The sequence below is a fragment of the Sardina pilchardus genome, chromosome 17 (assembly GCF_963854185.1).
Source record: "Sardina pilchardus chromosome 17, fSarPil1.1, whole genome shotgun sequence".
In the NCBI taxonomy this organism is placed as follows: domain Eukaryota; kingdom Metazoa; phylum Chordata; class Actinopteri; order Clupeiformes; family Clupeidae; genus Sardina; species Sardina pilchardus.
In genome coordinates, this window is record NC_085010.1 from 19,638,026 (window position 1) to 19,650,387 (window position 12,362).

Here is a 12,362-nt window from a genome sequence, read left to right on the forward strand (position 1 = left end):
TTATTCAAAGTTCCAGTCACTTGTTTAAATATCCTGTTTGTAGAACCACAGGCTACAAAGTTCAGGAGTTTGTCTGGCCTCAACTCTTACTTGAAGTTTCATTTGTGGCCTGCAGATTGTTCTAAATCACTTTAAAATCTATGTAGCCAACCTATCATGGTACACCATACTTTGAATAAAAAAAAAATAATAATAATACAACCTCATGAATAAACATATACGAGTTAGTTTTCACTGAAAAAGGACTCCTTCATGTTCATAGAAATAATTGATGCTCACACAAACTTCTCATGTTTAGACAGCAAAGGTTATCTGATTTGATTTTTGCTGTTGGTTTCACTCATGACCAACAGAGGGCGCACATCACTCGAGAATTAACCCAAAGGCACTTTACAATGAAGGAATAAATGAAACCAAACAATGGGTGAATAGATACAAATGTATATGCTACAGCCATCTGAGCAGAGTGCAATTATTTCAGTCAAACTCATCACATGTTTTAAGGCTTTTGCTTTTTTCTTCACATGGACAACCTCTATTTTGCAAGCACCTACTACACCTCTAAACCAATACCAAACACCACTGAATCTCTCTTGTTTGTGTTGTGGTGCATCTCCGAGGCAGGTGTGTGTTTGTGCACTCCTCCAGATGTTGCCCTTTCCCTTTGGCCCTGTGTTCCCAAGCCCTGCGGCCCCCCGGGGGGGGGGGGGGTTAGTCTGTTTACTGCCCCCCCCCCCTGCCCTAAAGCTCCCGGCTGGAGGTCCCCGAGCTCCCGCCGCTTTCTTTTATCTGTTTACTGCTCGGTCTCACTCCGCTGCCCAAATACACTATTACTGTCATTAGTGACGAATAAGCACCCGTTTCAGCGTGTGATGAGGGCAATGGCAATGCGATCTGTGTTTGTTTTATTCCTGTTAATGAATAAGACAGCTAGAGCTACTGTTTTCACATAGTGTTTCCATGCCGGAGTAGATTGTGTATTGCCTTGACTTGATAGATAATAGAGGTTTTTATTGGGGTTGTTGCTCTTAAAAGGTTACCCAAACTAACCCAATTGTTTTTGCCATTGTCAGATGAGAAAGACATACGATTTTGGCTTGTGTAGTCATTTTTATCTGCCAATTTCTTCTGGATTAACCATGAGTTGCCATCAAAACATCCCTAAGATCAGAGTCCGATGAAGATGTAACCCTACATAGAACGTTAAGTCATTTCCGCACCTTTTTCTTCACATTAAAGCAACACTAAAGCATTTTTCCTCTGTCGCACACACGCACGCTATTTGTTTATCCAGTAAAGAACAGACCAGGTAGAATATGTTGCATGATTTTATGAAAGTATGATGTATTGCGACATCGCAGCAAGTCAAATTTGTAGTTTCTGATGTCTCATTTCATCGAACTACAGATACACTACCCCACCTCGTAAAGTTACATAGTATGGTTATAGCTGGTAGAGGGCCGCGAAGTGAAAGCAGAAGTGCCATCACCCTGGTATGAGTTGATGAACCACTGAAATGATTTTGGAAACATTATTTTAAGGTACGAAAAACTCTTTAGTGTAGCTTTAAATTAAGCAAATGGTAGTTGGTGTGCTAGGGCGATGCCTCTTCTCCTACTGCACACTTAACAAACATTCAGGTTTTATAATCAGACTGCTATAACTGTCATCTTGGCCAAAATGCTGTGATTTAATTATAACCCTGCACCCTTACATCTTTGTCTGTTCAAGCACACACCTTTGCCCTGTGACATTTTGTACTTCCTCTGGTCACACCATGTCCAGTTTTACTACTGCTAATTACACAAACAACAGAGGTGTTAAACCAGGATGCACATTGTCATCTCTTTTACCCCTTGCTGCCACCCCGACCCCCCCACCCCCAACTTCACCTTCTACAGATCTACACCCTCACCTATTATCCCCCTCCCCCCATACACACACACACACACACACACACACACACACTCTCGCTCTCTCCATCAACAATTGGTCTTTGAAGTGAGTACCATCTCATTAACATTTCACACACCACCATGTCCCCTTTTGCCTGTGTGGATGTGTCACACGAAGTGTATGTGTGTGTGTCTGTGTGTTTGTTTGAGTAAATAACAGTTGGCTGCCTGAAAAGGTGTTGGAGGTAAGACATGATCAGAGGACAGTAGCATACACATTCACTCTCTCTCTCTCACACACACACACACACACACACACATGCTGGGTTCGCTGAAGAGGAAATGGAGCTCGATGAATCGATGCGCCACTGTGTGTCCCGAGAGGTGTTAATGAGCAGTGCTGTCTCTCCACCAGCCCCCAGGGGGGTCATCAAATGTTCTCCCAGCTCTTTGACTTGGTTTCACAAATACCATTTCAAAAGCTGTTGTTTTTTTCAGACTGTTGATTTAAATGGATGTTCCCATGTAATTGCGGTACATCAATCCAACATGGCCTGTAGTAGAGAAATGCCATTAACCTGTCCTCAAAGGAGTATGATCACAAATATGTGATTAGAATGTTGCCATATGTTGCCATTTTATGGTGGTATAATTCTGGAATGACTGTAAATGTATCTAGGGTTATATCAGAGAGGATATTTGGTTATATTATTTGCTTTGTACTGATATCACAAACAGCCAATGACAGAACAGATGGCTGACTTCACCAGCATAGCCGGTGAAGTGGCCATGATGTATCTGACGGCCTTAAACACTCTAAGGCTAACTTGAGAGCCAGTCCACTGGTAAATCCTAGCAACGGATGTGTTTTTCTGTGATTTGAGTTGAGCCCGCTTGGTGGAGCTTCATTTCCTCAACAGAACTCATCTCAAACTGTTCAAAAATACATTTGTGTATTCCAATATGTTTCATTAGCTTTTGTCTCCTTGACTTTACATTGTGAACACAGCATTTGGGTGTCTTGAAAGGTGATTTATAAATAAAAATGTATTATTATCATTTTTATTATTATGGTATTGGCTGTGTAATATTCCATCCAATCAAACTTAAACATTTATCATTTACAGAGCTAGGCCTGCATGGACACCTACATTTTTGCCGAGCCCTCTCACCGTAGGCTACAGCTACAGATCCTTTATGGAGAGAATCACTAAATTTGACAAAAAACGCATGTTGGGAGTGCTTTGTGAGGGTGCGGGACGCTTCGTGCAAGAACAGTAGCAGCCTGGCTGCCAGATTGCCTTGGCGATGACTGATTCATCTCGAATGGTTGGGTCCGCACGCTCTCCCTCTAGCGAGCGTCGAGGCTGTTTGGGTCGGAAACGGTCAGAAAAAGGCCCCGGAGTTATTGACCCTGTCGCGTTAGTCACAGTCTCTCTGGCCAGCGTTGACTCACTCTCCATGTATTCAGCCCAGACTTGAACTAAAAGGGAATTAGTCCCAGTGAGCAAAACATGCACTGCTGAGCTGTTGTTCTGGCCACACCAGCAATACTTTACCATTTTTCTATCTTTTCACTCTGCTCTTGTTTTCTTTCTTTGCGTTGACTACCGCATTTTGTTTGTGTTGTTTTCACAGACGTGATTTTCTTTTGTGCACCATGACATGACCTTTCTGTCATATTCTTTGCTCTTTCTTCTTTTTACTTACTTTACTTTCTTGCTTGCGCGTTTGCTTTCTAATTTTTCTCTTTTTGCTCGCTTTCTTCCAATCATTCTTGCTTTTTTTTCTTTCTCCTTCTTTTGTCTCCCATCTCTCTCCTTTCACAGCTCCTCCCCCCCTTCTCTTTTACTCTCTTCTCCATCTCTCTCTCTCTCCTCTCTTTCTCCTCTCTCCTCTCTCTCTCATCCCCTTTTCCTTTCGTCAGGTCGCCCTTTGGCCCCTGTGAGGTGCTGAACATGGCCTTGGTGTCTGGGGCACAGCGACGTGCCGAAAGGAGACGGGTCAGAGGGTGCTCCCCTCCCGGAGGGAGCTCCAGGCAAGCCCAGTGACACCTGATCCCAGCAGGAGGGTCATTGGGCGCCCCTCACACACCCCAGTCACGAGGGAGCAGATCACACACACGCACACACACACACACACACACACAGGCACACACACGCACACACACACACACACACACACACACAAACACACACACATGCACACACCCTACACCAGTAATCCTTCCATCTCCACCCAGAGCACACTGGGGCTCCAGTGGGGACAGGAAAAGTCCCAGACCCCCCAAACCAAACATCCCCACAGAGCTGCACAACACACTGCTGCCCCACCCACCCCCACCCCAGTTGATTTATTATAAAATGCATTCTATAGACGTAGCATTAACTTAGTTGAGATATGAAATCCAAACATATCTATCTATTAGAATATTTGGAGTTGTAGACCATGTAGTAGACTGTGATGGTGAACTCTCAACATTGTACTCGGACTGGTAAGTGTTCTAGAAGAAACCAGCCTGGCAACCCTCTGGATAACGTTGTAGTTACGTTCATTTGTGAATCCTCTGCATGTTGTGGCTGAGTGTTTCTGGTCCGTTCTGTCCAAGCGGAGTGTTGTCAAAGGTTCTTTGCTTTCCCCTGTCGTCCAAATTCTTTGTGTCACTTTTACCTCAGTGTTCAATGTGCTGACTGGTTCATGTTAAGTTGTGACATTGTTTTTAGTGAATTTGAGAGGAGAGGACAAGAGTGGATGGGATGGGATAGGCGAAGACATAAAGAGGACTTGCTGAACAGGAACCATAATTTGAGTCTCGGAAGTGGGGAGGGAGGAAAAAAATGGCTGTAAAAATTAATGATTTCTCCAGACTCTGTGCCAACTTCCACTTCGTCTCTCTCTCTCTCTCTCTCTCTCTCTATCTCCCTCTCTATCCACCCCTCTCTCTTTCTCTCTCTCTATCTCTCTCGTCACTCTGGAAGAGAACACACACCTATACTGCCCCCCCCCCCACACACACACATATTAGTTTTAAGAAAGTTACACGTTCACTACTTTACATACAACACTCACATAACACATACATACACATACACACATACACACACATACACACACACACATATATATATATATATATATGCACACACACAGAGACATTCCAGAAGAAAGGGATGGGAGCGTGTCAATCGGGAAACAACGGCTGTTAGTTACAGAAAATGCATTAGCCGGCAGGCCGGGGAGCCAGGGCAGGGCAGAGGAAGCTCTGGGATTAGGAGTCCAGGAGAGGGAGAGAGAGAGAGAGGGAAGAGCACCGGTTCTCTCTCCACCACACACACACACACACACACACACACACAGTAAAGTGCCCAGATTTATAAGGCCTTAGGGGCCTGCTGATACCTCATCCTCCCCACCCCACCCCACCTCGTCCAGCCTCACACCCCCCCCCCCACCCCCCCCCCCAGCACCCCGACAGCGCCTGATTTAAAAATAATCTTAAATCAGCGACGTGACAGTCGTCAGTGGGCCTCCAGAGGGTCAAGAGAACCATTCACAGGGTGAAGAAGGGGAAAAAAAGAAAATGTCCCCCTCCCTTCCTCTCCCTTCTTAATCTACTCTTTAAAAAAAGTGTGTCCACCTTGTGGTTATTGGCTGGTCACTGTTACTTGGTGTTCGCCTCTTTCGGAGTATGATAGATGTTAATTTTGCACCTGGACGGGGGGGCTGTGTTTTTCCCATGTGATAGAGCAAGCCATGCTGGCTGGATCACCAGGTGAGTTTTACATGGCTGTAAATTTGAGGGAGGAAAATGCCAGTGAATTAAACTGCGCTGTTATGGTATTTTTTTTGTGAGTCTCCTCCGTGTAACGTATGAGTTATTTTATCCCCCTCCTTATGGTTGACCTCATCCTCCATTTCGTTCTCACTCTCTCTTACTCTGTCTTTCTTTCTCTCTCTCTCTCTCTCTCTCTCTCTTGCTCGCTCGCTCCATCTCCTCGTCTCTCAGAGCAATAAAACATTCATGTCCATCTATTCCTCTAGACGTTTCATCCATCCTCCTTGCCCCCTCTCTCTTTCATTTCCATCTTCTCTCTCTCTCTCCCTCTCCTTGTCTCTCCTTGTCTCTGAAGACAATAAAACATCCATATCCATATACCATCCCTTCTCTCTCTCTCTCTCTCTCTCCCTTTCTCTCTCCCTCTCTTTCTATCTCTCCATCCACAGCTACTGTTCCGCCGATGTATTTGTTTTAACTGCCCCAGGCTCTCAGGGACCGGATGCGCTGCACTTGCTGAGGACTCAGATCACAGCGGGCCTCGGAAGGCCTTTTACAGCAACAGGAAGCACTTCATGCTCGGGGTCGCGACCCTTTCATACCAGCACATGCATGAGTCAAGTGCAAGGCCTCTAGCTGACACACACACACACACACACACACACACACACACACTCACACTCACAAGGACTAACACACACACAAACACACACACACATATCCAGGCCAAGAAGATTCCGGTCTCTTGGAAGGTGTGGAGCGATTGACAGGAAGAAAAGGGAGAGAGAGAGAAAGAGAGAGAGAGAGAGAGAGAGAGAAAGAAAAGCGAGAAAGAAACAGCACATGTGTCAGACTACAGCCGTGTAACATCATTACACACAGAGACCCCGACCGGCTCACCTAAGCCGTGGCGCCACAGCTGGGACTAATACACGGCAAACCCACAGAGGAAACTACTGTGTGAGCTACTACGGCACAAAGGCCCCGGCTCCCAGCCTCAGCTATTGCCTCAGACAGCCATCCAGCCAGCCAGGCACAGGGGACCAGCGAGCAACTCAGAGCCGCAAATGAGCTGAGGGCTCTGGGGACCGGAGGCAGCCAGAGTCCCAGGCTTTTTGGCCTCCGTTGTGGCTGATGTCATGGGAGCAGAATATTGAGGTGGATTCTTCTGTATTGTGTCATTAAGGAATTTTTTGGAGGTTATAAGTTGGGGTGAAAGATTGAGTGTGTGTGTGTGTGTGTGTGTGTGTGTGTGTGTGTGTGTGTGTGTGTGTGTGTGTGTGTGTGTGTGTGTGTGTGTGTGTGTGTGTGTGTGTGTGTGTGTGTGTGTGTGTGTGTGTGTGTTGGGAGGAGTGGTGGGGTTTGTGGAAGGGTGTATTACCGAGAGAGTCTTATTGGCGTCGTTTCATTCATGAAACCATTCACACTTTGTGTCAGGATACACATATCCTGTTTTAGAGACAAAATGTCTTTCCAAATTTCTCCCAACCAAATCTGTTTATATTAACATTAAGGTATTATTCAGCTTACTTACTCAAAGTATTTACCAGTTTGCAGCCATATCACCCGTGGTTTCAGAATGTTTAAAGCGTGTGGTAATGTGATTTTTCAACTATTCCGTGTGGTATGCATGTGTTTATATAAGTGATATATGGAACGCTTACCACATAAGCCTGGATAATTCCTTAAGTAGCCTGTGTGTAATGCCTTAAGCATCACGTTTAACAAATGAGTTGATTTTTTTTTTTCACCACCAAATTTATGCCTTGCCAACGCTGATATTTGTCCCCTTGCCAGCTGTTTTCTTTTCCGAGGTAAAACTCGATAAATCAAAGGAGGTTAAGCTGCTGAGAAAAAGTATTCACTCCGGTGTCCATGGGCTGACTTTCCTCCGATTGGTCTCAGGGCATGAATCATGCGGCCAATGAAAAATCAGCACCAGCAGCGACTGCCACACGGGACACGGCAAGAAGGAGCGTGTTTTGGTAACTGACGAGGCCCCATACAGTACACCTCAGTATTCCAACAATGCCCATCCCTCTTTTCACGGCCCTGGTACGAGGACATTAAGCACAGCACCCCCCCACCAAAAAAAAAAAAAAAACATACACACACCTCCCCTCTTCATTGTTGGCCATCTTTGGGGACGATGCCTCTTGTCTTTGCATGGTAAGGCGATCCCAGGGTTGTGTCGTTTGTCATGTAACTCAATTCCCCTCGGCCACAGTGGAAAATGACATTTTGGAGATGATGTAGTACGGAACGGTATAGGCTGTGGGGGTGAGGGTGGAGGCGTTGGGGGGGGGGGGGAGGGGCGGGGGATCCACCGCGTAAATCATGCCCGTGCTCTCCTGGAGACGACATACACACACACACACGCAGGCACGCCGGGAATCTTGGACCCGAGTGGTGCCATCTTCCACCGAGCAGGACTGAGAAGTGAGACATCGTTTACATTCGATGCAGCTCACGTGCTGGTTGAAAATGGCTCCTACATGATTGGTCCTTCAAAGCAATGCAACAATTTGCCTTTTTGTAGAGGTACAGTATGTCTCTATCAGACAACTATTATTTTGATGGTATATATATTGTGGGCAGTAAACACGTGTCGTTCTCATCAGCCATAATGAACTCGATGCACCGTATGCATCGATATGCACCGTGCACATCCACACCGCAAAAATGAATGAAAAACGCCACATTATGGCTCCGAATGACTCTTGCAAGGTTTTATATGCCTTTCAGGTGGCTAGATCACTAGTTTTAGCCCAAAACTTACACAGTGCTTTAACACAGTTGCTACAGACTGAGTGACCCATCACTTTCGGCCTGTCTTACCTACGGGGGGTCAGCAGTGGATTTGAACTTGTGGGTCTTGGGCCAATAACCTGGACAGCCATTGTAGAAGGCAGAGGCTGGCTGACGGCTATGGCAGACCAGGGATAGGGACGAAGGGGCTCTGGGGCTCTGGGGGTGGGTGGGGGGGATGAAACGAGGGGGCAAGATAGGGCTTGACCCTTGACTAGACTGCAGGTTCCACGGTGTTGACCCAACGGTGACCTCTGTTTGTTTACACAGGTTTTCGTTTCTCCCCTTTTTAAAGCCCACGCTTGGCCTGCCACTCTAAAAATAAAAGGTCCTCCACCAGTAAACCCTGGAAAGGAATGATCATGTTGCTGGGTTGGGGGAGGTGTGGGTGTGTGTGTCGGTGTGTGTGTGTGTGAGTGTCTGTTTGTGTTGTCCTGAGATGACTACATTCAAACAATGAATTGAATAATATTATAGAATTTTCAAATTTCCTTTCAGCCTTATTCATAGCTTTAATTGAATTTTTGCGCTGAAGCCATGCAATGTAGTTGTCATATTCAAACTCAATTTGCTTATATCAATACCGATGTGTGCTTGGATTGCACGATTTAGCTTTGTTACTCATCAGTTCTGTATTGGACACTCTAAATATCCAAATAAATAAATCATAAACTAAATAATTACTCAGAAAGTTTGAAATCGACAAAAAGGGGAATTCCTATTATGGGACTTAAAAGAGAAATAAGTGGTCTTCTCTGGCTTCTGATCATCAGGTCACTCTCGATAACATGTTGCATGTTAACACTTAATGGGTGGTGTGCTCATCAACACCCGTGTAAGTTCTTCAGGCTCGCTTTGTTACTTCGATGGGGAGACCAGACCACCAGTGGGAACTGGCCAGCTTCTGACCCAGGCTCCTGGATCCTCTTACCGTCAGGTCAGCTCCTCAATCCCGAGCAGCCCTGCTCTCACCGGGAGGTGGGTTTGGAATGGAGAAGGGTAAGTACCTCATGGAGGGAAACAATCTCAAGGTGGTCGTACAACAACAACAACCATCTCAAAACTCAAACGGGTCACACTGGAATAACAGCCATTTCACATCTCAAGATGGTTATACAATAGCTGCAAGAACGGGACACAGTGGGCTAATGTGTGATTATGGCTAAAGTGTCCATGTGGGAAATCATCTTTAAAAAGCAGACAAAACAGCCTCTGAATGTCTCCTCTGGACACGGCAGTGTTGTAGGAGCCATCTCTGGGCTGCTGTGGAAAGAAGATGAGTCACTTCTTCCAGCTCTCCATATCTAGCCTCATGCTGCGTGTTTGCAGGCTGAGTCGACAAGCCGACAAGGGGAAAACCAGAGGGTCTCAGGGCTTGTTTGCCGTGGACCAAAACAGTGACGTGATGAGTATCCAGTGGTCAGGCGTGTGATGAAGGGCCTGAGAGAGAGAAGCAGGTTCCCTTCGGTGAACCCCCCCCACCCCCGTCCACCCCCGTCCGTCCCTAAGCACATTCACTCCCTGACCTCCTCATCGCTTTCCGCGCGGAGCGTGAAAATGCGACTAAAGGCGCAAGGCACTTCATCCCCTCCAAATGAACTCCTCACCGAGAAGGAATGCAAAATGGGCCGGAGGGACACAAATCTCTCTCTGACTCGCTCTGTCCGCTCGCTTATACCTTCTCTCTCTCTCCACGGAGCGCTCGGTCAGGCCACGCTAACGCTAACTCTATTAGCAGCTCACACAGCACCGGTCAGCACAGTGTCCACCGCCACCTCAGGAGCCTCTTCGGTCTGCAGGACTCAGGAGGGTAGAACATGTGCTACTCGTCTGATGGATTCACTTGATTGTCTTTGAATTTTCCCTGATTTTGCTGAATCCATGAAGTGATAGGAATGCAACCGATTGAAGAGACACACATTTTTCTCTTTCTTTCTCTCTCTCTCTCTGTCTCTCTCTCTTTCTCGCTCTCATGTTTGCTTACCTTCTCTCTCAACTGGCCCTGGCCAGGAAATTGGCAACTCTATTAGCAGAATACACTTCTCACCCAGCAGCCTTTCAGTAGCCCTCATTCACCAACATTCTGGTCATGAGTTGGCTGGGAAATGGTTGCATGTTAACAGTTAAAGGTGCAATAAGCAATTTTTGTTGTCAAAAATTAGAATATGTCTGGACTTACAGTAATAATGTTACTGAGGACATGTTAAATCACTTGTATAGAAGGGACAGCAACTAAGTGTAATCTAACAATGTATGCCATTACTTTAGGCCTAATATCCTTACCATATTTAACTCTTTGCCTTATTCGAACTTTAAAAGACAATGGGAATAGAATAATGTAGAATATTTTCTGTGTAGTGTCATATATTCACCTTTTGCCCTTTTTTGGTATATGAATGAAATAACCAAGTCTTTCAAGTTAGGAAAACAGAACCTTTTTTCAAGAGAATGTGTTATGCTTCCATGGGTTCATGTTCAGTAACTGTCAGAGGAGGTCCTATGTCCTTATAAGTTTTGGGTAAACATGACTCTCCAACAATACTAGAATGAGCTTCAGGCTTATGGCTCTTGCCCAGAATCTGTTTAAATGTAACTGCCACACACACTACACACAAAGCCTAAAGCCCTCTTGAAATGGTTTATTCCATTCAATTATGATGGATGTACAACTTCAACTTGAAACAGGAGAAGATGTAAATTGAAGATGGGAAGGGGATTATACAGAATTAAGACTAGAATAGACACTGAATTCAGATTTGAAGAGAAGTGAATTCACGCTGAATTCAGATGTGTCAATAAGCATTCAGCATTTATACCTGTTGCACTAATTTGATTGAATCGAGCTGATGTTTTGGAAATGGTATTGCTCTACAGAGGTGAGATAGGAGTGGGAGATAGAGGTGGGGTGTGGGTCGGCACGCTCATTAACGAGGAGGTGGGGTGACGAGGTGGTGATGATGGTGGTTGTGGTGGTGGGGGTACAGAGGGAGGGGAAGGCCATGCTTTGGGTTCCAGCCCCCTGCTGCTGTAAACCGTGGGTGGCAGGCACATGAAACAGGCCCAGGGCCGCGGCTTTGTTTTCTATGGGTGTTTGTGAGTCGCGTTCAAACACAGAGGGGTGTGTGTGTGTTTCGGAGTGTGTGTGCTCGTGGGTGGGTGGGATGCCTCAGGACCATCCATGTGCTGTGGTCCCTCTCTCCATCACACCTAGACGCTAAGGAACACATTCCGTGGGGACAAAAGTTTTGCCCGCAAAATGGCTGCCAATACTGGTGTGACTAAATATTTTGGAATGAATGACATTTGGGCAGTGATGGGTGGTCTGTGGCTCTTGTCATTGCTGAGCGTAATTGCAATTTGTTCTGAGTGTGTGTGTGTGTGTGTGTGTGTGTGTGTGTTTTCTGTATGAAAGTATATATGTGTGTGTAAGCACTCTTTAAAACGCAGGTCTTCTCCACTTTGGGTTTGTGTAAGATCAGAGCTATTGTGACTATATGTGTGTAATATGAATAAACCTTTGCCCTCATATGTGTGTGTGTAGGGGTTATGCAATGTTCTGTATACATTGGCTGCTGGAGCCTGTAGTATAGGCTCTGTGTGTTGCTGGTGGTCTCCTACACCTGTCTCCCTGCCCTGTGTGCGGAGGGTCAGCCACGGGGTGATGAGGAGGGCGGCCTGCCTGCCTGCCTGCCCGCCCGCCCGCCAGCCTGGCCCGCCTGTCTGCACCACCTCCATTAAACAGTGTGAAACAACAAATTAACCGTCGGCCATTACCACAATGACACCCAAAGCCAGGCTGCATGGCTGCCCCCAAGAGTGGAGGCAGCATGTGTGGTCCCGACGAGGCAGGAGAGGAGAAGGCTTACAGGAGGATTCGGGAGGTC